The following is a 26,288-nucleotide window of genomic DNA, read 5'->3' on the forward strand; positions in this document are numbered from 1 at the left end:
TAACGGGCCAGTCACTTTCGCGGGATTTACAGTAGGCATAAAATATACTGTAGTGGACTTACAAAATTTTATATACATCAAAATATTCTGTTCAGTTGGGCCGAACGGGCTACAAATTGCCATGCCCTCATTCCAGAGGGGACTCTCCATGGTGGCTAAGTTTCAGCTCGCTGTGACCCACCGAACCGGAGGTAATAATATTGGATTTAAAACGACATGTTTCACAGATTGCATTTCTCCGCCATTGGAGTCAATGGCAGAAACACAATTTAAACATTTAACCATACTCCTTTCGGTTGATCGGAGAGGGCTGGAAATTGCCATGCAATCATGCCGAAGCTGTGACTGCATGGTGGCCAAATTCCAGCCCTCTAGTGCATACCGAACCGGAGATAATGGTTTCTGGTTTTTACACTTTCGCACTTCGCGTTTTAAAACCTAGCGGCTTTTCTCTGCCATTGTGGTCAATGGCGACGACCCTGGGGTTGGCCGCTACCCTTTTCCATGGCCATTGCCCATCGGACCCAGTTGGGGTCGAGTAAGGGTGTTCCCCTGAGCTAGGGGCAAAAAGAATTGGACCGCTTGTTGTCCCAGAACCACAGTTATAATTTTAATATGTTTGAACTTGGCCGTGACCAAGTTCCCACGGCAATTTACGATCAAAGATCTTTCTTTGAGGATGTAACTATTTTTTGGATACTGCGGCATCCAACTCCCTTCTTAGAGAGCGGACTTGATGTATTCCCATTGAAATGCATTATGCCATTCATTTCAATGGGGAAGCTCCGCTCATCCTCTCGGGCGCCATCTGCTGGTCTTCCTCGATATCGAGCCAAAAACCTTGAAATCTCCATAGACTTCTATGGAGCTCCAATGGTGACATATGGACAGGGCTGCAAATGGGGGTTAAAAAGGCGGGAAGGGGAACAAAGGGCCTTAAACATACCAACACAATTAACCCTTTCCCTCCCGACCTGATCCCAGTGTATGTGCTTGGTGCGTATACTGTAAGGGTAACAACACATGTAATCAGTGACATACATTTTGGTACTGAGGCAGGGGCATAAAAACACACTTAACCATTATTACAGTTAACCCCTCGCCTCCCACACAAGCACAAGGGTGGGGGTGGCCAGCTGGGGTGTAACCACTTTATCACCGGGCCAGCCCCCCCTCCCTCGTCACAGTGGTTTATTTATTTAGACTTGCACACCAAAAATTAGAGTGCTAGTTGTCTGCGTTCCCGAGTTAGCCCGCTTAATTGAAAGGCTTTCTGGTCGGGAGGCCAAGTTCACCTACTTCTCACGTTATTGACCCACTTCCCACAGCAATAGACTTACTGCCTTTGAAGTTATGGGAGCTAACAAGGTACGGATACATTTTATCAGTAAACCACTTCAAATCTAACGGCAAGCCACTTATTCAATTGACTTGCGGTTACAGAGTCGAATGCTTAGAAATGGATTCCCACACTTCAAACAGACCTCCCAGTGCCAGCCATGCTTATTCAATCAGCGCGGGCTTCGGCGCTCACATCGCCATCTTGTGCCTCAAAACAATATGGCACACTTTGCATTTATTTCTATTACTGCAGGCAGGGAGCAGCCTTCAAAATGTTGATAAAAAGGCTGGAACAGGGGCAAATACATCAGTGTTATGCATTTATTTTTAACCCCTTCACACCCAATATGAGTTGGGGTTAACCTGCCAGCTATAATACCTTAATTAAGGGCCTTATTAACCGCACTCTCGCCACACTATTGTTAGGAATCCGACTTCTCAGCGCTGTCAGCGCAACACACATTGAACCCTCAGGGATACTCAGGGCACGCAGCGCAACTCCCGCCTACCTGCTTCCACATCCGCAGGCCATCAAGGTCTCCGTCGCCGCAAGGTTGCTCCCTCCAGCAAAGCTCCCGCTCCCCCTCCTTCTCAGTGGGAGGCGAGGGTCTTTCGTCACACGCGCACACAAGCATCCACCTCTGATGCTAGACGCGTGCACACGCAACTTACAGAGCACGTGCTCAGCAGCCGTTCTTCAGCTACAACCCCTGCAGTAAGGCTCCGCCCCCATACACCGCTCGGGCTCACTCAGAGTGCTGCTAGTGCTCACCTGGGCTGTATCATCCGCACCAATCCTGGAAGGCTCCCTGCATTCCTCCTGTTCTGCCTCCACCCCTGATTGGCCAGCCCAGCTTTATCATGTCGCTCAAGGCTCTCACTCATCGCTCGACATATTTTCTGTATGAAAGTTACTTTGTGTTCTCTTGGTGATTCTACAGGTTCTGACTCAGCTCTTACAACTACCACCTTTGGCTCCCGACCTAGGCTCTCCTCTGACTACATATACTCTGGCATCCCACGATCATGGCTTGGACTTTGAAACCTCATCATCTCTCCACTCCCTGACCTCGGCAAGGCAACTACTATTCTACTTCTACACCCGGTACCGGCAAGTATTGTCTACCTTACTTACATCTGGCCTGGCAACGCTAAACACCACACTCTTCCTTTGCTCCGGGTGCATGTATTCCTACTTCCCCCCTCAGCACAGGGGATGGGTCTGGTCTGCGGGGAGCACCAGCGTAACATTATGTAGAGCCCACAAGACGCAGACCAGATTGAACAAAGGCAGTCTCTCGCTAACCTGCTTCAGCAAAACCAGGCCATGGCATATCAAATTGTGGCATTAATGTGTCAGCTATCCGTGCTCTCGGCCCGAGTACCAGTGGTTCCCGCTCCTGGTGTTATCCCCCAGGTTGCAAGCGTGGCAGGTACTAAAAGCTCTGACATGAAAATTCCACCCCCCAAGCCTTATGCAGGCGAACTACAAGAATGTAGGGGCTTCCTCAACCAGTGTGAGGTGCAGTTCAAAATGGCCCTCCACCACTTCGACACTGGACGTAAGAAGGTAGCCTACATCTATAATCTACTGATGGGCAGCGCCATGGCTTGGGCATCCCTGGTCTGGGAGCGGCATTCTGATCTTACCCAGGATTATCTAGCCTTTCAGCCTGAGTTCCAGCAATTGTTCAACTCGGCCACACGCCGGGAGATGGCATCTGTTTCTCTCCTTCAGATCACTCAAGGTCGACGAATGGTGATGCAGTATGCCGTGGAGTTCCGAACCCTCGCAGCCGAGACAAACTGGGGACAGGAGGCTCTCGTCTCAGTATTTTGGCAAGGCCTGGTGGATCCCATCAAGGATGAACTTGCTCGTCAACCCAGGCCAGATCAATTGGAGGTTCTCATCGAACAAGCAGTCCGAGTGTGATCAATGCATCCAGATACGCCGCTCCGAGCGTCAGTGCTCTAGCTTTTTAAACTGTCAAGCTCCCTTCCCCAGCACTCCTACGGTTACAGGATCTACCACTCTTCTTCGTCCCGCCTTGGAGGTACCTAAGCCGATGCAATTGGGGGTACAACGCATCCGCACACCCATACGACAATTCCTTCACGCCGGGGGATTGTGTTTCTACTGCGGATCCGCTGAGCACCTGGTTCGGGAATGTCCTCTGCGCCCTGGAAACGGGAACACCCAGTGAGTACGGAGCGTCTCTCTCTGGGTGTTGTGTCTCCTCATCCCTTCCTTAAGGAATAATTTCCTAAGAAACTCACCATACCTGTCTCTCTAGCAGGCGGCAAGTTTCATACGTCTACCGCAGCGTTCATTGACTCTGGAGCAGGAGGAAACTTTGTGGATCTCGAATTCGCCAGGTTAAACCTCGTGGAAAAAAAAAACCCCATCGCACTGGTCGGAATCGACGGACATTCCCTTACCCCGGCATACATCTCCTTAGAGACGGTCCCTCTCCTCCTGACCTCACACTCCCACAAGGAGACCTTAGTCCTCGACGCCATACATGCTCCTGGAACACCCGTAACCCTTTGTCTCCCATGGTTGCAGCCAAACAATCTACTGATTGATTGGACTTCCTCTTGTCCCATCACTTGGAAACCGAGGTCAGACGAAGCATCCCAACTTTTGGCATATACCACCGTCCCTGAGATTACACTTCCCCCTGCCTCCCACCAATTACGGGACATTTTCAATAAGGTCCATTCGGATATTTTGCCGCATCACAGGACCTACGATTGTCTGATAGATCTTGTTCCAGGTTACAGCTTGCCTATGTAAAGGATCAGGGGACACGCGCCTCTCAGCGGGTCCCTGTCACCCCTGGCCCCACGGCAGCTCTCTGCCCTGTTTCCCCGCTCCCTCAACATCTTACCTCTCCCACTCCGAGCCGTTCCTCCGCGACGCACGCCGCATCTGCACACACACGATCGGGGTGTGCACACGGCAGCCTTACAGAAGGCACGCGCACCCGATCCTCTTACCTGCCCTCCCGTGCTGCTGGCGCCGCCCCCCATCGGCTGCAGGCTATAACCAGGTATCACTCCCACGTCTCCCTTCCTGCTCACCTGGACCTATCACTGCAAGCACTCAGCCAGGCCTCCGCTCCACCCCGCGCAACCATTGGTCTTCCCTCCTTTATAACCCCAGTTTGCCCGCTTCGCCGTCGCTCATCGTCGCTTCTCTGTAGCTCCTGTGTGCAGTGACTGAAAGGAAAATCCGTTATTCCTTCACCCACGCTCCAGAACCGAGAGGAACCTTTCCTCTGCCAGGTACACTGAAGCCTTGTGACTGGATACACTATCTGCACCTGTTTGCAGCAGACATCCCAGGAAGCTTTCACGCCCTGCAACTGTTATCTTCGATCTTTGATGAACCTTATCAGGCCTGGGAGACGAACAAAATGAAACGTAACGCACGCCAGGTTTCAAATCCTTTGTCTCAATTTATTACTCATAGGGTAATGGTTTTTATACAGAATAAAAAAAAAAGATATTGGTTAGAGGCGTATCATAGGCGTGTCCTGGGCGTTAGAGGCGTGATTTAGCGGCAGGACATATTAGTGGCGTGACTTTTGAGACGTGTCTTTTTTCAATACAAGCAATTGTCTAAATACATAGCTTATTCATTGTCTGTTATCAAAAGAGACCTTGAGTCTTAGCAACTTTTTCACTACCTTCCTTCTTGCAGAGAACCATTCTATTATATTCTACTAAAACACCAGGAAATTGACCACACAAAAGTATCTAGTAATATTCTGGCCAGGAAGAATGAAATGCAATTTAGCAGAGAAACTGAGTGCATTTATGAATTATATTTCAGCAAAAAGGCTGACTACAGAATCTTAACTAGTTATGACCATACAAAATGGAAGCTTAACATGAGTGCAGACTCTGGCCTGACATACTGGTCCTAACAATCCCTCCTTTTTGTTCTCTAAAAGAACAAATACCCTTACTAGGTACACTTCTCTATGACTATGGCCTTATGGGCCATATGGGGACCTTATGGGGACCAATAGTATCATAGTTCATGGCCACATATGAATTATTAGTTGCATACATGGCGTGAGATGAAACTGAAGGTTTCCTTGAGACATATGAAAGCATTGCACACTTAGCACAGTGAAAAATAACAAAAATTGCTGCGATTATACTAATCACTACAATAAAACCATAGAGAATTTTCATACCCAATTCTCCAATCCAACTAGTGAGTCCTGACATCCAATTTAAGTTAAGGCCTGAGGATTCTTTACGCATCCTTGCCTGAATTTCCTGTAACTTATCCATATCTTTATGAATAGCGCCAGACTCATCTTCAATATAGGCACAGCACTTCTGTCCTACAAGTTTACAAACACGAATTGTAGTTGGTGGGTGTTCACAGCAACAGGAACTCAGCCGGATACATGAATGAATAAAAACAGCTTTATTGCACTATAGTGCTGCGCATCACAAAACGGAGAACACCTCTGACGCGTTTCGTTCCGTGAAGGAACTTTATCAAAGAGTACAAAGATCTCTCACACTGAAGTGTTATATACATAGTCCCTTGTCCTGACAGGTCAATATATAATTGCATACAGATGATAACAATTAGCAATCGGTACTTATCATTACTGGGAGTGTCATGTGGACACTACAGTGTATGAAATAGAACAAACATCAATACCAAATGGTAACATGTAAACATTACAAATTTAAACATATAGTTTAAAATCAAGATCTGTGAATAGCAGCATATGTGATACCAAATAGTATCATCCCTGGAATTTTATTATGAAAACACAAGGATAGAACATATATATGGGGATATAGTCCAATGGACAAATGTCAAGAAGAATTAATGAAGCATATTAAACCTAATTCATAGATAGATTTATAATGACTAATGTGCGTAGAGCAACAAATGATGCATATTGATAATGTATATCACAATTCATACCTTAGTATACAATGAGTATTGTGCATAGAACTTGTATTTCATGCCTGCAGATAATACAAATAATGCAATAGTTAAATCTAGAAAAGTGAAAGGGTAATGTGTCCCTAATGAACAGAAATTAACCCCTTAGGGTATATGTGAGGTGCATTAGTATACACACTCCCAAGACTCCCCACTTAGTCAACCCTGTAGGAAGTGTTTCAACTCCCATTCAACATTGATCCCATGGGGATGGAGAGTGTTGAGAGTGTGTATCCAATACATCTCCCTTTGGTTTAATGTATTTTCCCTGTTTCCACCTCTGGGATGGCATGGTACATGTTCTATAGCTTTAAACGAAAAATTATTAATACTACCTACAGGGCATGAAGAGAAATGTCTGGGCACAGGATGATTAACATCTCTCTTTTTGATTAACCTGACGTGTTCCGCAATTCTGGTTTTCAAAGGTCTTATAGTGCGGCCCACGTACAGTAGACCGCAAGCACAGTTCAAAACATAAACAACATGGGAAATATTGCAATTTAGAAATGATCTAAGATAATATTTTTGACGATCATTGTTATATAAAATAAACTTAGTTTGAACCGCGTACCTGCACATTGAGCATTTGCCACAATGAAAAAATCCCTTTGGGATGCTATTGACTTTGGAAACATTCGATCCAGAGTTGAACATACTCGGAGATAAGTGAGCAGCTAGTGTTTTTGCCTTACGATATGTAAATTTGGGGCCACCCTTCACTATATCTCGAATATCTTTGTCAAGGGACAATGTGTGCCAGTGTTTGGCAATAATATTGCAAATCTGTTGTGACTGTGAATTGAATGTGCTAATGAACATGGGACTGTTAGTGGTAGTTGAAATTATAGATCGATCTCGCAACTTCTTAGATTGATAGTCCTTTGACTTTTTGCAAATAAGAGTACTTCTGTCCATGGCATCCGCTTTATTGAATGCAGATGTGATATCATGGACAGAGTAACCCCTTTCCAGGAATCTGTCGGACATTTCTTTAGCTCTTTGAATAAAGACATCATTGTCCGAACAGATTCTCTTTAGCCTGACAAATTGTGCTCCTGGAATATTTTTGATCAAGGAGCGTGGATGGCAGCTATGTGCATTTAGAAGTGTGTTCCTAGAGTTGTCCTTTCTATAAATATCTGTTTGTATGTTCATGTCGTTGCCAACATACAGGAGCAAGTCAAGAAAATGAATATTATTAATATTATGTTGATAGGTGAATTTAAGATTATAATTATTAGTGCTAATGTGTTCAATGAAAGAAAAAAGTGAAACTTCATCACCCTTCCAAATAAATATCAAATCATCAATGTATCTTCCAAAGTAAACAATATTGTGACGAAAAGGATTGTGACTATGATAAATAAATTGTGATTCCCAAAGACCCATAAATAAGTTCGCATATGACGGTGCAAAACTCGTGCCCATAGCGGTGCCCAGTGTTTGTAAATAAAAACGCTTATCAAATAAAAAATAATTGTGAGTGAGTAAAAATGATATAGATTCTAATAGAAAAGTGCAATGTGATAAAGATAAAGTGGATAAATCAAGGAAGTGTTTAATGGCAGCAAGGCCGTGATGGTGTTCAATAATAGAGTACAGGGAGGTCACGTCCATGGTGACCCACCTGTACTCCTTGTGCCAAGTGAACTCCTGTATGCTGGCAACGAAATCAGTGGTGTCTCTTATGTATGAAGGTAATTGTGATACCAGTGGTTGCAAAAACCTGTCCACATACCGCGATAATCCATCTCCCAAAGATCCAATACTCGCTATGATTGGACGACCAGGAGGGTTGACCAGCGATTTATGGATCTTTGGGAGATGGTGAAATATCGGAATCACGGGATGTGGACAGGAAAGAAAATCAAACTCCTTTTTGTTGATCACATTCAAAATTTTTCCCATGTCCAGTAGCTCCAACAATTCATGTTGATACTGAAGTGTAGGGTTACTCCTAAGTGGTTTGTATGTAGTACAGTCACTTAATTGTCTCATTGCTTCTGTGAAATACTGATCTTTTGACAAAATGACAAGAGCCCCGCCCTTATCTGCACTTTTAAGTATTAAGTCATGATGTTTTTTAATGCATTCCATTTCTTGAATCTCAGTATATGAGAGATTACCTTTGGCGACTTTAGAGCAGGTGAACCCCCTTGCTAGTATGCGTAAATCGCGTTCAACAAGGTGTTCAAATGTGGTGATAGATGGACCTCTATTGAAACTGGGGCAAAATAAGGATTTTGGGCGATAACCCGAATCCTCTTTACCAAAGAAGGGTTGAGTGTATGTCATAAGTGGTTCGCCTTGCAGTTCCAATAGAGAGTCCATGTCTGAAAGAACACAAACTTCTTGGAAGTTCAAGGTCTGTATATCTGTGGTGATCAACGGATTAGCTTCTACAATTGTACCGTCTGTGCTTTCAGTATTTGCAAAACCATCTTTAACAGCAAACATCTTCCTTAGAGCTAGCTTGCGTGTAAACTTTTGTAAATCGATAATGGTTTCAAATAATTTGAAATTTTGACTTGGCGCAAATCCGAGGCCTTTATTGAGGAGGGACAATTGATCTAGGGTTAATTCCACACCTGAGATGTTAATAACATTGTTTGGAACCCCTAGTCGTATTTCTTGCGTTTCGTTCTGTTTTGACCCCCCTCGTTTCCTCTTTGATCTGCGCGTTCTCCCCGGCTTTTTGCACCCATATCTAAAAAAGCCGAGGAGGGTTGGCCAGACGATCTATTGGTTTTGGATGAAGAACAAGATGGTGTGATATTACTATCATAGTTTGTCATCCCACGGTCCCTAGATTGTTCTCTTGATTTATCAAAAGAGACCGAATGAGATCTAGGTTCTGGGTCTGAATAATCAGATTCAAAACTAGATGCTTCAATGCGTTTGTTTTTAAGGATGGATTTATTTGGGGCATTTACTGTCCCTCGTTTTGGGTTTTGACTCCTACCCCTTGGAGTACTGGTGCCCATAATCTTCCGTACAACAACCGGTTTTTGCCAGCAGTACACCTGATTTTTAGTGTAATCAATCCTATCTCTTTCAAATTTTTGTTGTTTCTTTTCACTGATGGTATTTTCAGATATTTCAATATTTGATGACAATGTTTTATCGTTCTTAACGAATTGCTCCCTTCTGCTGAAAGGTTGCAATTTGATCTGAAGGATTTTAATGTCAGCCATTAGAATGGATTTTTCCTTAGTTTTTTGCTGGATAATGAGCTCCATCAATTTTTTGGAGCAGGAGTCAAGTATATCTACCCAATCTAGTTCGAATTGTTTATTCATGAAACCGAACGATGGGACTTTTTTAATACGCAATCCCCTTGGGATACGGTTACATCTTATGTAATTCTCAAGGGAAGTAATGTCCCACCATAATCTTATATTTTCTGTTAACAGTTTTTCAAGTTTAACAAAATGGTGGGTCAGATCCGAGGGTTCATCACAAATTATTTCTGATACACCATCAAATAAATGAGTTGCTTTCCTTAACCTCTTTGTGTTATCATTACAGGTATGAACAAAGGTACTATATTCTTGTTCAACCAAGACATTGTCATCTCCACTGGATTCCTCCATAATAAAACAGCTAAGTAGATAATTCCCAAAGACAGGAGTAAACCAATAAACAATTACAAGCGAGTTCCTGAAATATACAGATCAGAGTTTATATAATGCAAAATAGAATATATATATATATATATATATATGCATAAGAACACCAGTCCGTCTTGAAGGAAAAAAGGCGTAAATAATATGAGTTGAATTTGGACGATAATAGTTCATGTGGGTATGAGCAACCAGGGTAAAGTAATGTCAGTTTGTTGTATAAGGGAATAAACCCAAAATATCCGGTGCTAAATAAACCCAAAATATCCACAACAGGACTGGTATTAATGGTGAGTAAAGAGTCTCTGGTACATGTATAACAGAAAGTGAACAGCTACTGGGCAGGCTTAAAGATCCTGTGTGAAGGAGAACCACAGCCAGGCTCTGGCAGATAACGGTATGTAGTACAACCTGGGTGGGGGGCTAGTGCACAGGGGAAATCCGAGACAAGAAAAGAGGCAACCAAAGGGCCACCCCTCTCGTGTGCTCACACTGGAAAAGCCTGCTGCCCTTACCCGACCCGGTCTCTTCAATGCCTGTGCCAGGCTGGTCTCGTCTCCTCGGGTGTCGCGCTGGCATGTGACGTCATCCCCGAGGGCCGGCAGCTATGCTGCGGATGGTGGTAGAGAGCGCCCTGGGTCTCAGCGATCCTGAATCTCTTTGAGCGGGCGTAGTGAATAATTTCTATGTGCTCATCAGGAGGGGAATCATGAAGGTCAGCTCCCAGCTCTGCTTCGTAGCTTGCGTGCTCCACACCGGTAGTCGCAGTAACATGAATTGTAGTTGGTGGGTGGTCACAGCAACAGGAACTCAGCCGGATACATGAATGAATAAAAACAGCTTTATTGCACTATAGTGCTGCGCATCACAAAACGGAGAACACCTCTGACGCGTTTCGTTCCGTGAAGGAACTTTATCAAAGAGTACAAAGATCTCTCACACTGAAGTGTTATATACATAGTCCCTTGTCCTGACAGGTCAATATATAATTGCATACAGATGATAACAATTAGCAATCGGTACTTATCATTACTGGGAGGGTCATGTGGACACTACAGTGTATGAAATAGAACAAACATCAATACCAAATGGTAACATGTAAACATTACAAATTTAAACATATAGTTTAAAATCAAGATCTGTGAATAGCAGCATATGTGATACCAAATAGTATCATCCCTGGAATTTTATTATGAAAACACAAGGATAGAACATATATATGGGGATATAGTCCAATGGACAAATGTCAAGAAGAATTAATGAAGCATATTAAACCTAATTCATAGATAGATTTATAATGACTAATGTGCGTAGAGCAACAAATGATGCATATTGATAATGTATATCACAATTCATACCTTAGTATACAATGAGTATTGTGCATAGAACTTGTATTTCATGCCTGCAGATAATACAAATAATGCAATAGTTAAATCTAGAAAAGTGAAAGGGTAATGCGTCCCTAATGAACAGAAATTAACCCCTTAGGGTATATGTGAGGTGCATTAGTATACACACTCCCAAGACTCCCCACTTAGTCAACCCTGTAGGAAGTGTTTCAACTCCCATTCAACATTGATCCCATGGGGATGGAGAGTGTTGAGAGTGTGTATCCAATACATCTCCCTTTGGTTTAATGTATTTTCCCTGTTTCCACCTCTGGGATGGCATGGTACATGTTCTATAGCTTTAAACGAAAAATTATTAATACTACCTACAGGGCATGAAGAGAAATGTCTGGGCACAGGATGATTAACATCTCTCTTTTTGATTAACCTGACGTGTTCCGCAATTCTGGTTTTCAAAGGTCTTATAGTGCGGCCCACGTACAGTAGACCGCAAGCACAGTTCAAAACATAAACAACATGGGAAATATTGCAATTTAGAAATGATCTAAGATAATATTTTTGACGATCATTGTTATATAAAATAAACTTAGTTTGAACCGCGTACCTGCACATTGAGCATTTGCCACAATGAAAAAATCCCTTTGGGATGCTATTGACTTTGGAAACATTCGATCCAGAGTTGAACATACTCGGAGATAAGTGAGCAGCTAGTGTTTTTGCCTTACGATATGTAAATTTGGGGCCACCCTTCACTATATCTCGAATATCTTTGTCAAGGGACAATGTGTGCCAGTGTTTGGCAATAATATTGCAAATCTGTTGTGACTGTGAATTGAATGTGCTAATGAACATGGGACTGTTAGTGGTAGTTGAAATTATAGATCGATCTCGCAACTTCTTAGATTGATAGTCCTTTGACTTTTTGCAAATAAGAGTACTTCTGTCCATGGCATCCGCTTTATTGAATGCAGATGTGATATCATGGACAGAGTAACCCCTTTCCAGGAATCTGTCGGACATTTCTTTAGCTCTTTGAATAAAGACATCATTGTCCGAACAGATTCTTTTTAGCCTGACAAATTGTGCTCCTGGAATATTTTTGATCAAGGAGCGTGGATGGCAGCTATGTGCATTTAGAAGTGTGTTCCTAGAGTTGTCCTTTCTATAAATATCTGTTTGTATGTTCATGTCGTTGCCAACATACAGGAGCAAGTCAAGAAAATGAATATTATTAATATTATGTTGATAGGTGAATTTAAGATTATAATTATTAGTGCTAATGTGTTCAATGAAAGAAAAAAGTGAAACTTCATCACCCTTCCAAATAAATATCAAATCATCAATGTATCTTCCAAAGTAAACAATATTGTGACGAAAAGGATTGTGACTATGATAAATAAATTGTGATTCCCAAAGACCCATAAATAAGTTCGCATACACCTCCTTTACAAACACCTCCTTGTGAGGCTAGCAGATAATCAAGAGCCATTCTATTCTGTAATAATACTGTCCTGATCTGCTCTTGTTCATTAGTCAAACGGATGATAGCATCACTTGTCTGATTAAGAGCATCATCAATATTTACCATCAGCTCACTTAATTTAGAATAGAGATCCAGAACACCTAAACTAGGTATAAAAACCCCAGCTGCAATGCGGTTTTAACTAATGGTCCTGGTCAGATCTTTTCGATTTCTCAGCTTCCCTTGGGGTAACGTGTCAGATACATAGAAAGTGGAAAGAATGAAACCCAGATAACAAAGGGCAGTGTGATTGCAGGGTACAATCTTAGTGGCCCACATGCCACACAACCAATAGAGATATATATATATATCATTAAATATGTCTATAGATTAGAATATGTCACATAATCAAAGGGTCAGCTATTTGTGAGAATTGGTGTGGGCTAATTTCTGCTAAGAGCGACTGCACAAACATTCTTCTTGCACACATCTTTCATACTGCATTTACTCAGAATGGCAAAACGGACCAAGATGGATGCTATGGTCAACATGGCTGACTTGTGATCCTTTCCTTGTGGTTGACTCACGTCCCTTTGTGACCTCCCACCTTCCTCATATCCAGTCTTCTCAGTCCCCCATATCCTTAAGAGACAGTCTATTTAAAGAACAGAACAGTTAACCATTTCATAGTCCTGATGGACCAAGATGTCCAAGTTGTGCATAACTGCATTCCTTTCTTTTCCGGCCATTATATCAGCCCAGTTGATTTCTTCATTGGTCTCTTCTTCTGGGGGACTGGCGACATCATCACCGCAGAGAGGCATAGCGTCGGTGGGGGTTGCAACGCACTTCTGGATCAGAGTTTTGCTGTACTTAATACATAGAGAGCAATGAGTAGGACAAACACACACATACAAAAACATTCGCTAGCTTCGCTCAAAGCAAATCAATCCAACCACCAAGTCCCCATGGTCCCTAAATCCTGGATAAAATACATAACATTGCGCTTTAACTAGGGCACATACATGCCCCTCCTTTTGAGGCTAAAATATAGTCTAGAGCTATTTTATTCTGCGGGGTCATTAATTTAAACTAAACCTATTCTTGGTTAAGTGAGTAAATGTCTGTGGTTGTATGATTTAGGATATCCCTGTAAACCTGTCATACAGTAACTCAACTCCTACATTTGGGAATAAATTCCCTGAAACTTATTCTTCCCATAGACTACTTTTTAGCACTTGTGTATTGGGTGCATCTCTTCTGTTTCTAACTCTACCTGTGAGCAATTAACATAACCGTGTGTTTGACTGATAAAGCATTCTCCCACCGGGATATCATTCTGCAGGGAGATTCTATTAACCTAGAAATCCAAACAAAATAAACAAAGTTAAACAAATAATACCTTATACTATTTTGTCATCCATATGGGACGCCACTTACACAAACATAATGGAGCATACATTGTAACTGAAAAATAATAAAAACCTGTAAAAATAAAAAGTTCAAAGTTCGTGTGTTGAGGCCTGGACATTTTTGCCTATAACCTTTCTCCCTTGATTAGTGGTCAGAGAGTATTGTGTCCATCAAAACACTTATTTGCAAGTGCTATGTCTTTGTCTTTATTAGCTGTTTGTGCTTAGACTGGCACTATTTTGACGTGCTTGATGTGTATCCATGATGATAAGAAATTTTTACTGCAATGCTGGTGATGAGTAGCATCTAAATGGCCTTTTCATCTGGGATGAAGAGCGTGCTTGCGTAGAAAATGCTTGACCATTAACCCGTCTTGCGTAGGTGCACTTTCAGCTTTAATCTGTGCCTAGAAAGACTCAAAAATATATATTAGTTGCATGCAATACTTATTAATTGTTTTATTACCAATAACATGGTCCTTAATTCGTTACTTTGAACTACTGATGGTCATAACTCATCCCATAAATGTCTCAAAGGGAGAGAATTTATACCTAGAAATAAATTCTTGTATTAATATGGTTACTACTATTATTAGCATCCACAATATTAAACAGAGATATTCCCTATTAACGCTCCTCAAATTTTAAATTAAGCAACCAATATGGACTTGACTTTGCTACAATCCAAGTTCCTAAAACTTGGTACCTCAGCCTTTGCCAAACCAATTGCTTCCATAATCAACTCTATCCTGTCTGCAGGCCATATCCCTAAGACCTGGAAAACTGCTAGAGTTGTCCCAATCTACAAAAATGGGGACAAAAACACTGTCTCAAATTACAAATCAATCTCTCTTCTCCCAATACACACTTACTCTCATTCATACCTAACTGCCATCTGCCATTTTTTCTGATGCAAATGGTGTCAACCTTTTAAGTCATTTAATACTAACTAACCTTAAAACTCGCCCCACAAGTCAAGCATCCCAACAGCCTGCACTCATGGCTATTGTCCCACACCCACAGTCACTCCTGGCTTTCACTTCAAACACTCCACTGTAACTATTCTGCTAAAAAAAAAAAAGTGAAATGCCCTGTATATATTATATACCCTGTTCACTTATGCAATTACACTTGCAATAATATATCCCCTGTCCTTTAACTCTATTTCCAGGACATACCAAAAAACAAATAAATGGTTACAAAATGATAAATTTGGCAGATATTATATATCCCTCAACATAGGGACGGCTTGCTACCTGCTTTGCTGTGACATCTGCAAAGGTATTATTATTATTTACCAGGGGCCTGTCAGCTCTTGGAGTTAACATTGTTATAATAAATTCTGAACCTATGTATGTATCTCCCCTCTTTTGTTCATATATTATCTATATATGTGAACAAAAATACAAAAATACAAAAATAGTTATGAAAACAGGTTGCTTTGATATATAGCAAAATAAACTGGTAAATAGATTTGTATGTGTTGTGACTATAAAAATATTTACTGCTTGTGTTAAAAGACAAAGCCTGCAGTAGGTCTTTTAACAACTGTGGCATTTACAATATAAGAAAAATCCTGAAATCCTGAGCAAAATATTTCCTTTTAAAATAGACAAATAATGTTGAACTCTTTGCAAAGTGCTGAGCACACGGCCAGCATTCACTTTAAAAGACACTCTGACTTTAAAAAGAAAAAAATAATTTTCAAAGCGTTTTTTATTTTTTTCTTCTTTCTTTTCTTTCTTTCTGGGAAAACAGCCAGAAATTTCACAGTACATATACAGTAGCAGACAATGGGTTTCACTGTCTAATTCACATTAACTGCTGGATTAATCCTCACGCAGGGGATTGTAACATTAGTTTAATGTTAAATATAAAGCTTTCCACGCTGTCCTAAAACTGCATTTTGTATGGTCTTTCAAAAATTAAATAACGGGAATATTTCAAATTACTTATAAACACCAAGTCTATGCCTACAAGAGCATGCAACATTCTTTCACTCATTCCCCTGAATGCCTTCTGAAAGAAATCTCATATTCCTGCAAACTTCCATCAATACAATTTCTATCCCGTTTTAACTATGCCCTCTTTTAAGCTAAACAAAATATCTTCAAACATGCAACAGTTATACCATGACTAAATAAACAGCAAGCTTGACCCTACCTGTCTTGTATGGCTCTACACTGCTTATTTAACGGAGACAATTCTCGCTAAAATAACTGACCTCCATGCTGCTAAAGGCAGATATCATCACACTCCGCTCACACCACGGACACCCTCCTTTTGAAGCGCTATGTACATTGATGGCGTTATATACATATATAATGCAATATATTAATTCAAACAGTGCTTATGAGCTCTTACCAGCATTTTAAACAAAAACATCTTAATCCTGTAGAAATAAAATTGAAATGTGTTATCTTACTGCTTTACGGAAAAGAAGACAGTTCTACATTACCTTGTTCTCATGATTAAACTGCTTAAGCACAGCTAGTTAATTTTAATGTGAATGCTTCACATTCTTTAAACTGTAAGGGAGAGGCTGTGCCCCTCCTTTTATTAAGATAGAAATACCAAAAACGAAAAGAAATGTGTCCGGTTTAAAAAGTATCCGCCTGGCCAGGACGAATAAACCTTTCAAACTATAACCAGGGACAGAGCTGAATATACTCCCCTTCTGTTGTGAGGTATTTCTCCCTTATTCGGTGTACACCTTTTTAAAACCTTTTAAAATTTAGATTTCATCATGAGCAACTAATATTCATATTTTTTGTACAGATGTTAATAAGCATGACCATACAGTGTCTCACACAAGAAATCATTCAGGAGAAAATTCATCAGGGTTACAAACAAACTCTACATAAAGTAGCAGTGGTTTTTTTTTTTTTTTACAGAGACTTTCACTCTGAGCCCCACGGGCAAAGCAGCACTTCCCTGCTTCTCACTGATAGTGGCACACTCTCTGCCAATGACCAAAACCACCACAATTAAAACAGACACCATTATTCTGCCGAGAACAACCTTCTGCATATTCGACAAAACGGGTAATGACTAGCTGTCTGAGCAACAAATTCCTCAGGAATCAGACCAGATTTACACTCGCATTTAAAAATTGTACATTCCTAGGCTTCCGTCCAGAGTCATTCTTACTCATGCAAGCACCCATTAGTGGCTTAAAGAAAAACAGCTTAATTATGACAAATAATTGCAATATTTATACTTACACAATATACAATGGTCGTTCAGCTAGATCAGAGATAACAGTCCAGTCGTGCACAGAATTTACTGGACTCTTACCAAAAATTCTGTTTAAAAGGGCCTATCCCAATTCTTCAGTCACAATTTAGGTCTATTAAATTCCCAGAGGGGGTGAAGCATCATATATAAAAATTTACATATATACTCACAACCTCTGTGAACTTCCCACTTCTAGACGCCAAAACTGAAAGGAAAATCCGTTATTCCTTCACCCACGCTCCAGAACCGAGAGGAACCTTTCCTCTGCCAGGTACACTGAAGCCTTGTGACTGGATACACTATCTGCACCTGTTTGCAGCAGACTTCCCAGGAAGCTTTCACGCCCTGCAACTGTTATCTTCAATCTTTGATGAACCTTATCAGGCCTGGGAGACGAACAAAATGAAACGTAACGCACGCCAGGTTTCAAATCCTTTGTCTCAATTTATTACTCATAGGGTAATGGTTTTTATACAGAATAAAAAAAAAAGATATTGGTTAGAGGCGTATCATAGGCGTGTCCTGGGCGTATACTAGGTGTGTCTTGGGCGTAGCTTTGATTAGAGGCGTTATTTAGGGGCAGGACATATTAGTGGCGTGACTTTTGAGACGTGTCTTTTTTCAATACAAGCAATTGTCTAAATACATAGCTTATTCATTGTCTGTTATCAAAAGAGACCTTGAGTCTTAGCAACTTTTTCACTACCTTGCTTCTTGCAGAGAACCATTCTATTATATTCTACTAAAACACCAGGAAATTGACCACACAAAAGTATCTAGTAATATTCTGGCCAGGAAGAATGAAATGCAATTTAGCAGAGAAACTGAGTGCATTTATGAATTATATTTCAGCAAAAAGGCTGACTACAGAATCTTAACTAGTTATGACCATACAAAATGGAAGCTTAACATGAGTGCAGACTCTGGCCTGACATACTGGTCCTAACAGTGACTTTGCCAAGCTCTCTGTTTCAGCTCCTTGTTCCTGTCCTTGCCTCTGTTTGGATTCCCTTGGATTGATCTCGGCTCGGCTTGACTACGTGTACCTCTCTACCCCTGGACTCTGCTTTGGACCTCACTACGCTGCTTTCTCCTGCCCCTGACCCTAAGCTCTTGGACATTAACCCTCCGACTTATGGCACCCCGGACTCAGCAAGTATATCGTTAACCCTTTTCTCACCAGGCCCGGCAACGCATCTTACCACACTCCGGGCACGCCCTCACTGCTGTGGGTGCGTGTTATACCCTTACCCATCTCAGTACTGGGGACTGGCCAGGTCTGTGGCCATACAGGCATTACATTATGCTGAACCCAATAAGCGCAGACCCCCCTGAGGTGGGCCAAGGTGTCACTATGGATCACTGGCAATTTTTAAGCGACCAAGTTACCGCTGTGGCGCAAAAACTTTCTATACACTCCCTGCGGGAATCTCCAGCTGCACCGCCCCCTTCTGCCCCATTACCTATGGGTAATTTGGAACCACGTATTCCACCTCCTAATCGGTATGCCGGAGACCCCCTTACTTGCTGGGGATTCTTGAACTAGTGTGACGTCCAGTTCGAGATGTTCCCATCTCAGATTCCCTCAGGTCATACGAAGGTGGCCTACGTCTATACTCTGCTCACTGGTGACGGGCTTGCTTGGGCTTCTCCCATCTGGGAACACCGGTCAGACCTAACCCAAGATTATCCCAAGTTCTGGCGAGAATTTCAGCTGGTCTTCGACACAGCAGCACGTAGGGAGACTGACGCTTCTTCTTTGTTCCATCACTCTCAGGGTCGCAGGCCGGCTGCAAGATACGCGGTGGAGTTCCGCACCATCGCTGCAGAAACCCAGTGGAATGATGAGGCTCTCGCCGCGGCATACTGGCAGGGTTTTCCGAATCCCTCAAGGATGACCTAGCAGCTCATGTTCGTCCCTCATCTCTAGAGGATCTCATTGCCCTCAGCATCCGGATGGATCAGCGCATTCAAGAGCGACGCCACGAGCACCAGCACTCTCGTTTACTGTCTCCCTTGCCTGTTTCTCCTGGGTCTCCTCCCTCGGCTCTTCCTGCGTTGGACGCCCCCGAACCGATTCAAATCAGTAGCCAACAGGTTCAGGCCGCTGAGAGAACACGCCGCCGAGATGAGGGTCTCTGCTACTACTGCGGCTCCCCGGAACACCAACTATCTCACTGTCGCCTAAAACCGGGAAACAAAAACGCCCAGTAAAGGTAGAGGGGCTTCTACTGGGTACCATTTCGCTTTGCCCCTCTTCTCCCAAAGAGCTACCAAAGGGAATCCTTCTCCCCAAAACTCTTGTGGGTCCTAATGTCAAGGTAGAGGTTGAAGCCTTCATCGACTCCGGGTCTGGTGGCAACTTTTTGGATCACGACTATGCTTGCAATAATCAAATTCCGTTAGTCAAGAAGAAGTCGCCCATCGGCCTGGAGGCCATCGACTGCTGACCGCTTCAACTAGCCTTCATTATTTGGGAATCTATTCCCCTCACCATGACCACTGTGGATGGCCGTACTGAAATCATCATCTTCAATGTCTTCCACTCCCCCACTGTCCAGGTCATTTTGGGACTGCCGTGGCTCCAGCTTCACAACCCGCAGGTTGATTAGACCAAAGAACTACCGATCCAGTGGGCACCTACCTTGAAGAAGATGGTCTCACCTCCCGTTACCGTGCTCGCTGGGCTCAATGCCTCTACTCCTGCTCTTTGTTCCCTGCCAGAGGTATACCATGACTTTTTGGATGTCTTTAACAAGACCCAGGCTGAAGTTCTTCCATCTCACCTTTCGTACGACTGTCCCATCGAATTAATTCCTGGAACCACACACCCCAAGTCTAAATCATATCCCTTGTCTGTCCCTGAGACTGAGGCTATGGCGACCTACATCCAGGAGAATCTTAGAAAGGGTTTATTCGGAATTCCACCTCAACTGCCGGGGCCGGTTTCTTCTTCGTGAAAAAAAAAGATGGCTCTTTAAGACCCTGTATCGACTTTCGTGGGCTTAACAAGTTTACAGTCAAAGACCGGTACCCTCTTCCTATAATTTCCGAACTCTTTAACTGGCTCCAGGGAGCCTCTATGTTTTCAAAACTTGACTTGAGAGGAGCCTACAACCTCATCTGAATAAGAGATGGTGACGAATGGAAAACTACATTTAATACGAATTCAGGGCAATGTGAATATCTAGTGATGCTGTTCGGCCTCTGCAATGCCCCTGCCGTCTTCCAAGAATTTATGAATGATATCTTCCGGGACATTCTGGGAATTTTCATCATCGTATATTTATACGATATCCTCATATTCTCTAAGAGCCTGGAAGAACACATTCGTCACACCAGGGTGGTCCTCTCTCGTCTGCGTGCTAATCGCCTCTACGCGAAGATGGAGAAATGTCTCTTCCACCAATGTTCCACAGCCTTCCTTGGCTATATAATCTCCGATAAGGGTTTCACCATGGATCCTGAGAAATTAAAGTCTGTTTTGGATTGGCCGCTGCCGAATTCCCTAAAAGCCGTTCAACGTTTCCTTGGTTTCTCTAAGTGCTATCGAAAATGTATCCGTAATTTCTCCACTATCGCATTACCCATTATGGCCTTGACCAAAAAAGGTGCTGATCCCACAGCATGGTCTTCCGAAGCCATCAAAGCCTTCGAGTTCCTCAAAAGGGCTTTCGTCTCCGCCCCCATCCTTTGGCATCCGGATACAGCTCTTCCTTTCACCCTGGAGGTAGACGCTTCTGACATGGGAGCTGGGGCAGTACTCTCACAAATATCCTCTCCACAAGAAAAACTCTACCCATGTGGATTCTTTTCCAGGATTTCTATTCTGCCGAGAGACATTATGATGTCGGGAACCGTGAACTTTTAGCTATCAAATTAGCTCTGCAGGAATGGAGACATCTTCTCGAGGGTACCAAAGAGCCAGTAGCCATTCTAACCGATCACAAAAACTTATTATATTTTGAGGGGGCTCGTTGTCTAGGATCCCGCCAAGCACGTTGGGTATCGTTTTTCTCTCGTTTTAATTACACAATCTCTTATATTCCCGGTACCAAGAATATCAAGGCCAATGCTCTTTCTCGCCAATTTTCTACGGAGGAAGGATCTAACGAATCTTCTGAGACGATCCTTCCTGCAAAAAATATAATTTCTGCCAATAATTTTGATATCCTGGATGAAATCAATAAAGCTCAGGCTTATATTCCTAGGAGATTTAAGGTGCCAGAAGGACGTCTGTATGCTGCTCCACATTTTCGCCACAAGATCCTTGAGTGGGGGCATTCTTCTAGATCTGCGGGACATCCAGGCTTCAAGAGAACACTGGACCTTATTAAACGGACATTTTGGTGGCCCAAAATGAACAAGGACATTTTTTATTTCACCATAGCTTGTCCAGTCTGTGCTCAGAGCAAATCCGCCCGGCACAAACCTTCTGGTCTCCTCCTGCCTCTTCCTATTCTGGAACGGCCTTGGAAGCATATTTCCATGGACTTTATTGTGGAACTTCCTAATTCTCATGGGATCAATACGATCCTCGTGGTAGTGGACAGGTTCTCTAAGCACACACTCTTTATACCCCTCAAGAGTCATCCCAATTCTGCTACCTTGGCTGACATTTTTTCTAAAGAAATGTTCAGGTTACACGGCGTGCCACTTTCCATTGTTTCTGACAGAGGTACTCAATTTATCTCTAAATTTTGGCGTGCGTTCTCGCAAAGACTTGGCATTTCCCTTCTCTTCTCCTCGGGTTACCATCCGCAAACCAATGGCCAGATGGAAAGAATGAATCAGACCTTGGAGCAGTATCTCAGTTGCTTTGTATCAGAATCTCAAGACAATTGGGTGGACCTATTACCATGCGCAGAGTTCGCTATTAATTCGCTGAAGAATGAGTCCACACAAGAGTCGCCTTTTTTAATTAACTACGGGTACCACCCCAGCAGTCTTCCCCTCTCCTCCCTCACCTCTGGTGTTCCTGCAGCGGATACTCACGTCTCCAATATACAGAATTCTTGGAAAAAGATTCAAAGAGCCTTGCAAGGGTCCATCCACAAACAAAAGACGCATGCAGATCGGCGACGTCAGGTGGGCCCAGTATACAAATCTGGAGACAGAGTTTGGCTTTCCTCAAGAAATATCAAACTCAAAACTCCTTCCCAGAAGCTGGCTCCAAGATTTTTGGGTCCCTTCAAGGTCCTCGAATGGATCAACCCGGTAGCATATCGACTTTCGCTTCCTCCCACCATGAAAATACCCTCTGTGTTTCACATATCCCTCCTGAAACCCTTTGTCCAAAATGTACACTTTCCAGACCGTCCTTGGAGACCTAATTGTAAGGAATCCACTACTGGCTTTGACTATAGCCTTGCAGACCTATGCAGTTGCAAGCTTCCTCTGGCAATCTATGGCACATGTGCTGCTTCTCATTGCAGCTTCTGCCCTGTGCTTCAGCATTGGAGTAATACTCACACACCCTCCTCCTGTGATTGGAGCTCCACCCTTTATATCCTGGGCGTTGGCATTGAACCAGTGCCGAGCATAACTCCTACCTGGGACGTTACTGTCTCTGCCACAAACCGCCCCAGGCCTCTCTCCTAGCATTCTTACCTTCCAAGTTCCTGAGTATCCAGAGGCCTGTTCCTGTATCCTGTGCTGAAGCGTTGTTGCCAGCACTGGTACCTGCTGCATTCACTCCTAGCAGTGGTTACCCCTATTTCCTGGTACCTGCTGCATTCACTCCTAGCAGTGGCTACCCCTATTTCCTGCGGCCTGCTGCTATCTCTATGCAGTGGCCTTCCTTGGACTTCTGCGCTGAGGCGTTGGTTTCCCCGACGCTGCCCTGCGGTGTACTTAGGCCAGCCTGCTGTCTCCCCTTGCTGAGACCGGCGTCATGGGCCGAGGCCGCTCCTCGCGCAGAGGCCACTCCCGCGCTCACGCTCCTAAGGAACTCCTGTCTGCCTGTTGCCGATTCCTTGCTACGACTACGACCACCCGGATGTCTTCTATCCTGACCCTGCTTCGGCCATCGATTGTCCTGTCTTCTCCTACCCCGACTTTGGCTTCAATAATGACGATGCTGCCTTCTCCAATCCTGACCCTGCGATGTACGACTACGAACTGCGCACTCCGGATCAGTCTGCGCGGACTAAGGTCAGTGATTATATAACCCCACCTCAGCCCCGCGGTCCGGTCCCGGTTTGTGGCGAGCATCGGCATAAAACTAATCCCATCACAATACAAGGACAACAGGAAAACGAAGTCCAGTCCATTCTTGATTCACGTTGGTCCAGGGGCAGACTCCAATTCCTCGTTCATTGGAAGGGATATGGCCCAGAGGACCGCTCATGGGTACCTTGTCATAATATCCATGCTCCAGCTCTTCTCAAACAATTTCGTCGGAAATTTCCTCACAAACTTTGGGAGGATCGTCTGGAGTCCGACCCTCAAGGGGAGGGGGGTACTGTAACGGATCAGGGAACACGCGCCTCTCAGCGGGTCCCCATCACCTCTGGCCCCACGGCAGCTCTCTGCCCCATTTCCCCTCTCCCTCAACATCTTAACTCTCCCTCGCCGAGCTGTTCTTCCGCGGTGCACGCCGCATCTACATGCACGCGATCGGGGCGCGCACACGGCAGCCTTACAGAAGGCGCGCGCACACGATCCTTTTACCTGCCCTCCCGTGCTGCTGGCGCCACCCCCCATCGGCTGCAGGCTATTACCAGGTATCACTCCCACGTCTCCCTTCCTGCTCACCTGGACCTATCACTGCAAGCACTCAGCCAGGCCTCCGCTCCACCCCGCGCTACCATTGGTCTTCCCTCCTTTATAACCCCAGTCTGCCCGCTCCGTCGTCACTCAGCATAGCTTCTCTGTAGCTCCTGTGTGCAGTGACTTTGCCAAGCTATCTGTTTGAGCTCCTTGTTCCTGTCCCTGCCTCTGTTTGGATTCCTTTGGATTGATCTCGGCTCGGCTTGACTATGTGTACCTCTTTACCCCTGGACTCTGCTTTGGACCTCACTACGCTGCTTTCTCCTGCCCCTGACCCTAGACTCTTGGACATTAACCCTCTGACTTATGGCGCCCCGGACTCAGCAAGTATATCGTTAACCCTTTTCTCACCAGGCCCGGCAACGCATCTTACCACACTCCGGGCACGCCCTCACTGCTGTGGGTGTGTGTTATACCCTTACCCATCTCAGTACTGGGGACTGGCCAGGTCTGCAGGCATACAGGTGTTACAGCCTAAGTCCAAGACCTACCCCTTGTCACTACCAGAGTCTCAGGCCATTGATGAATATATCCAGGAAAACCTTAAGAAAGGTTTCATTCGACTTCCAACTCCCCAGCAGGGGCTGGCTTTTTCTTCGTGAAGAAAAAAGATGGGACTTTAAGACCATGCATTGACTACAGGTGTTTGAACCGCATCACCATTAAGAATCGTTATCCCCTTCCCCTTATTTCCGAACTTTTTCACAAATTACAGGGGGCTAAGATTTTTTCCAAGTTGAACCTACGTGGAGCCTACAATCTGGTGCGCATCAGACAGGGGGACGAATGGAAGACGGCCTTCAACACACGTAGCGGCCACTACGACTATCTCGTGATGCCCTTCGGGTTATGTAATGCTCCAGCAGTCTTCCAGGACTTTATTAACGAGGTTTTTTTCCGTAAAGTGCTCAACATTTTTGTAAAAGTATACTTGGATGACATCCTTATTTTCTCCAAAGATCTCCAGGATCATATCCGTCATACTTCCTACGTTCTCTCTCATCTCCGTGAGCACCATCTGTACACCAAGCTGGAGAAGCGCACCTTTCATCAGACCTACTCAATTCCTGGGTTACATCATTTCTGACGAGGGTTTTATGATGGATTCCGGTAACCTTCAGGCAGTGACTGAATGGCCAAGACCCAATACTCTCAAGGCCGTACAACGCTTCTTGGGATTTGCAAATTATTATTGTAAGTTTATATGTAATTTTTCTACTTTTGTGGCGCCCATTACAGCTCTTATGAAGAAAGGGGCTGATCCATCTGCTTGGTCACCTGAAGCTCTGTCTGCCTTCGAGGCACTCAATGAAGCATTCTTCTCTGCACCTGTTCTCCGTCCCCCTAACATTGACTTCCCCTTCGTGTTGGAAGTCGACGCCTCCGATTGTGGCGCAGCGGCAGTTCTGTCTCAGAGACCTACGTCCTAAGACAAGATACATCCCTGTGCATACTTCTCGTGGATAACAGGGAGCTCTGGCCGTGAAGATGGCTCTCCAAGAATGGACTTTCTGTACATCGAGAACGCCCGCCGCCTTGGTCCACGATAAGTTCGTTGGTCTCTTTTTTTCCAGATTTGATTTCCATTTTTCTTACATTCCCGGAACCAAAAACGTAAAAGCGGACGCACTTTCCAGACAACATTCCTCAGAGGAGAGGCCAGAGGAGTCATTGGAAACCATCCTTCCACATGAGAGGATTCTCGCCACATCTACCTTCAAGAACCTTGATAAGATTATTAATTCTCAGAAACGCATTCCCAAGGACCTGGCAGTTCCCGACAACAAACTCTTCATACCTCCCAAATTTGTTCCTGAAGTCCTGAATTGGGGCCATGCTTCAAGATCCATAGGTCATCAAGGTTTTAAAAAGACTCTTGACCTTATTCGTCTGAATGTTTGGTGGCCCAAAATGTCCAAGGATATTTCGCAGTATACCCGCGCTTGTCCTACCTGCGCACAGAACAAAACACTTTGACAAAAACCCTAAGGTCTTTATTTACTCTTGCCAGTTCCCGATCGCCCTTGGTCCCATATTTCGATGATTTCCTCGTGGAGTTGCCTGTCCAGAGGAATGAACACAATCTTGGTGGTCGTGGATAGATTC

This window comes from Ascaphus truei, chromosome 1 (assembly GCF_040206685.1).
Source record: "Ascaphus truei isolate aAscTru1 chromosome 1, aAscTru1.hap1, whole genome shotgun sequence".
Classification (NCBI taxonomy): Eukaryota; Metazoa; Chordata; class Amphibia; order Anura; family Ascaphidae; genus Ascaphus; species Ascaphus truei.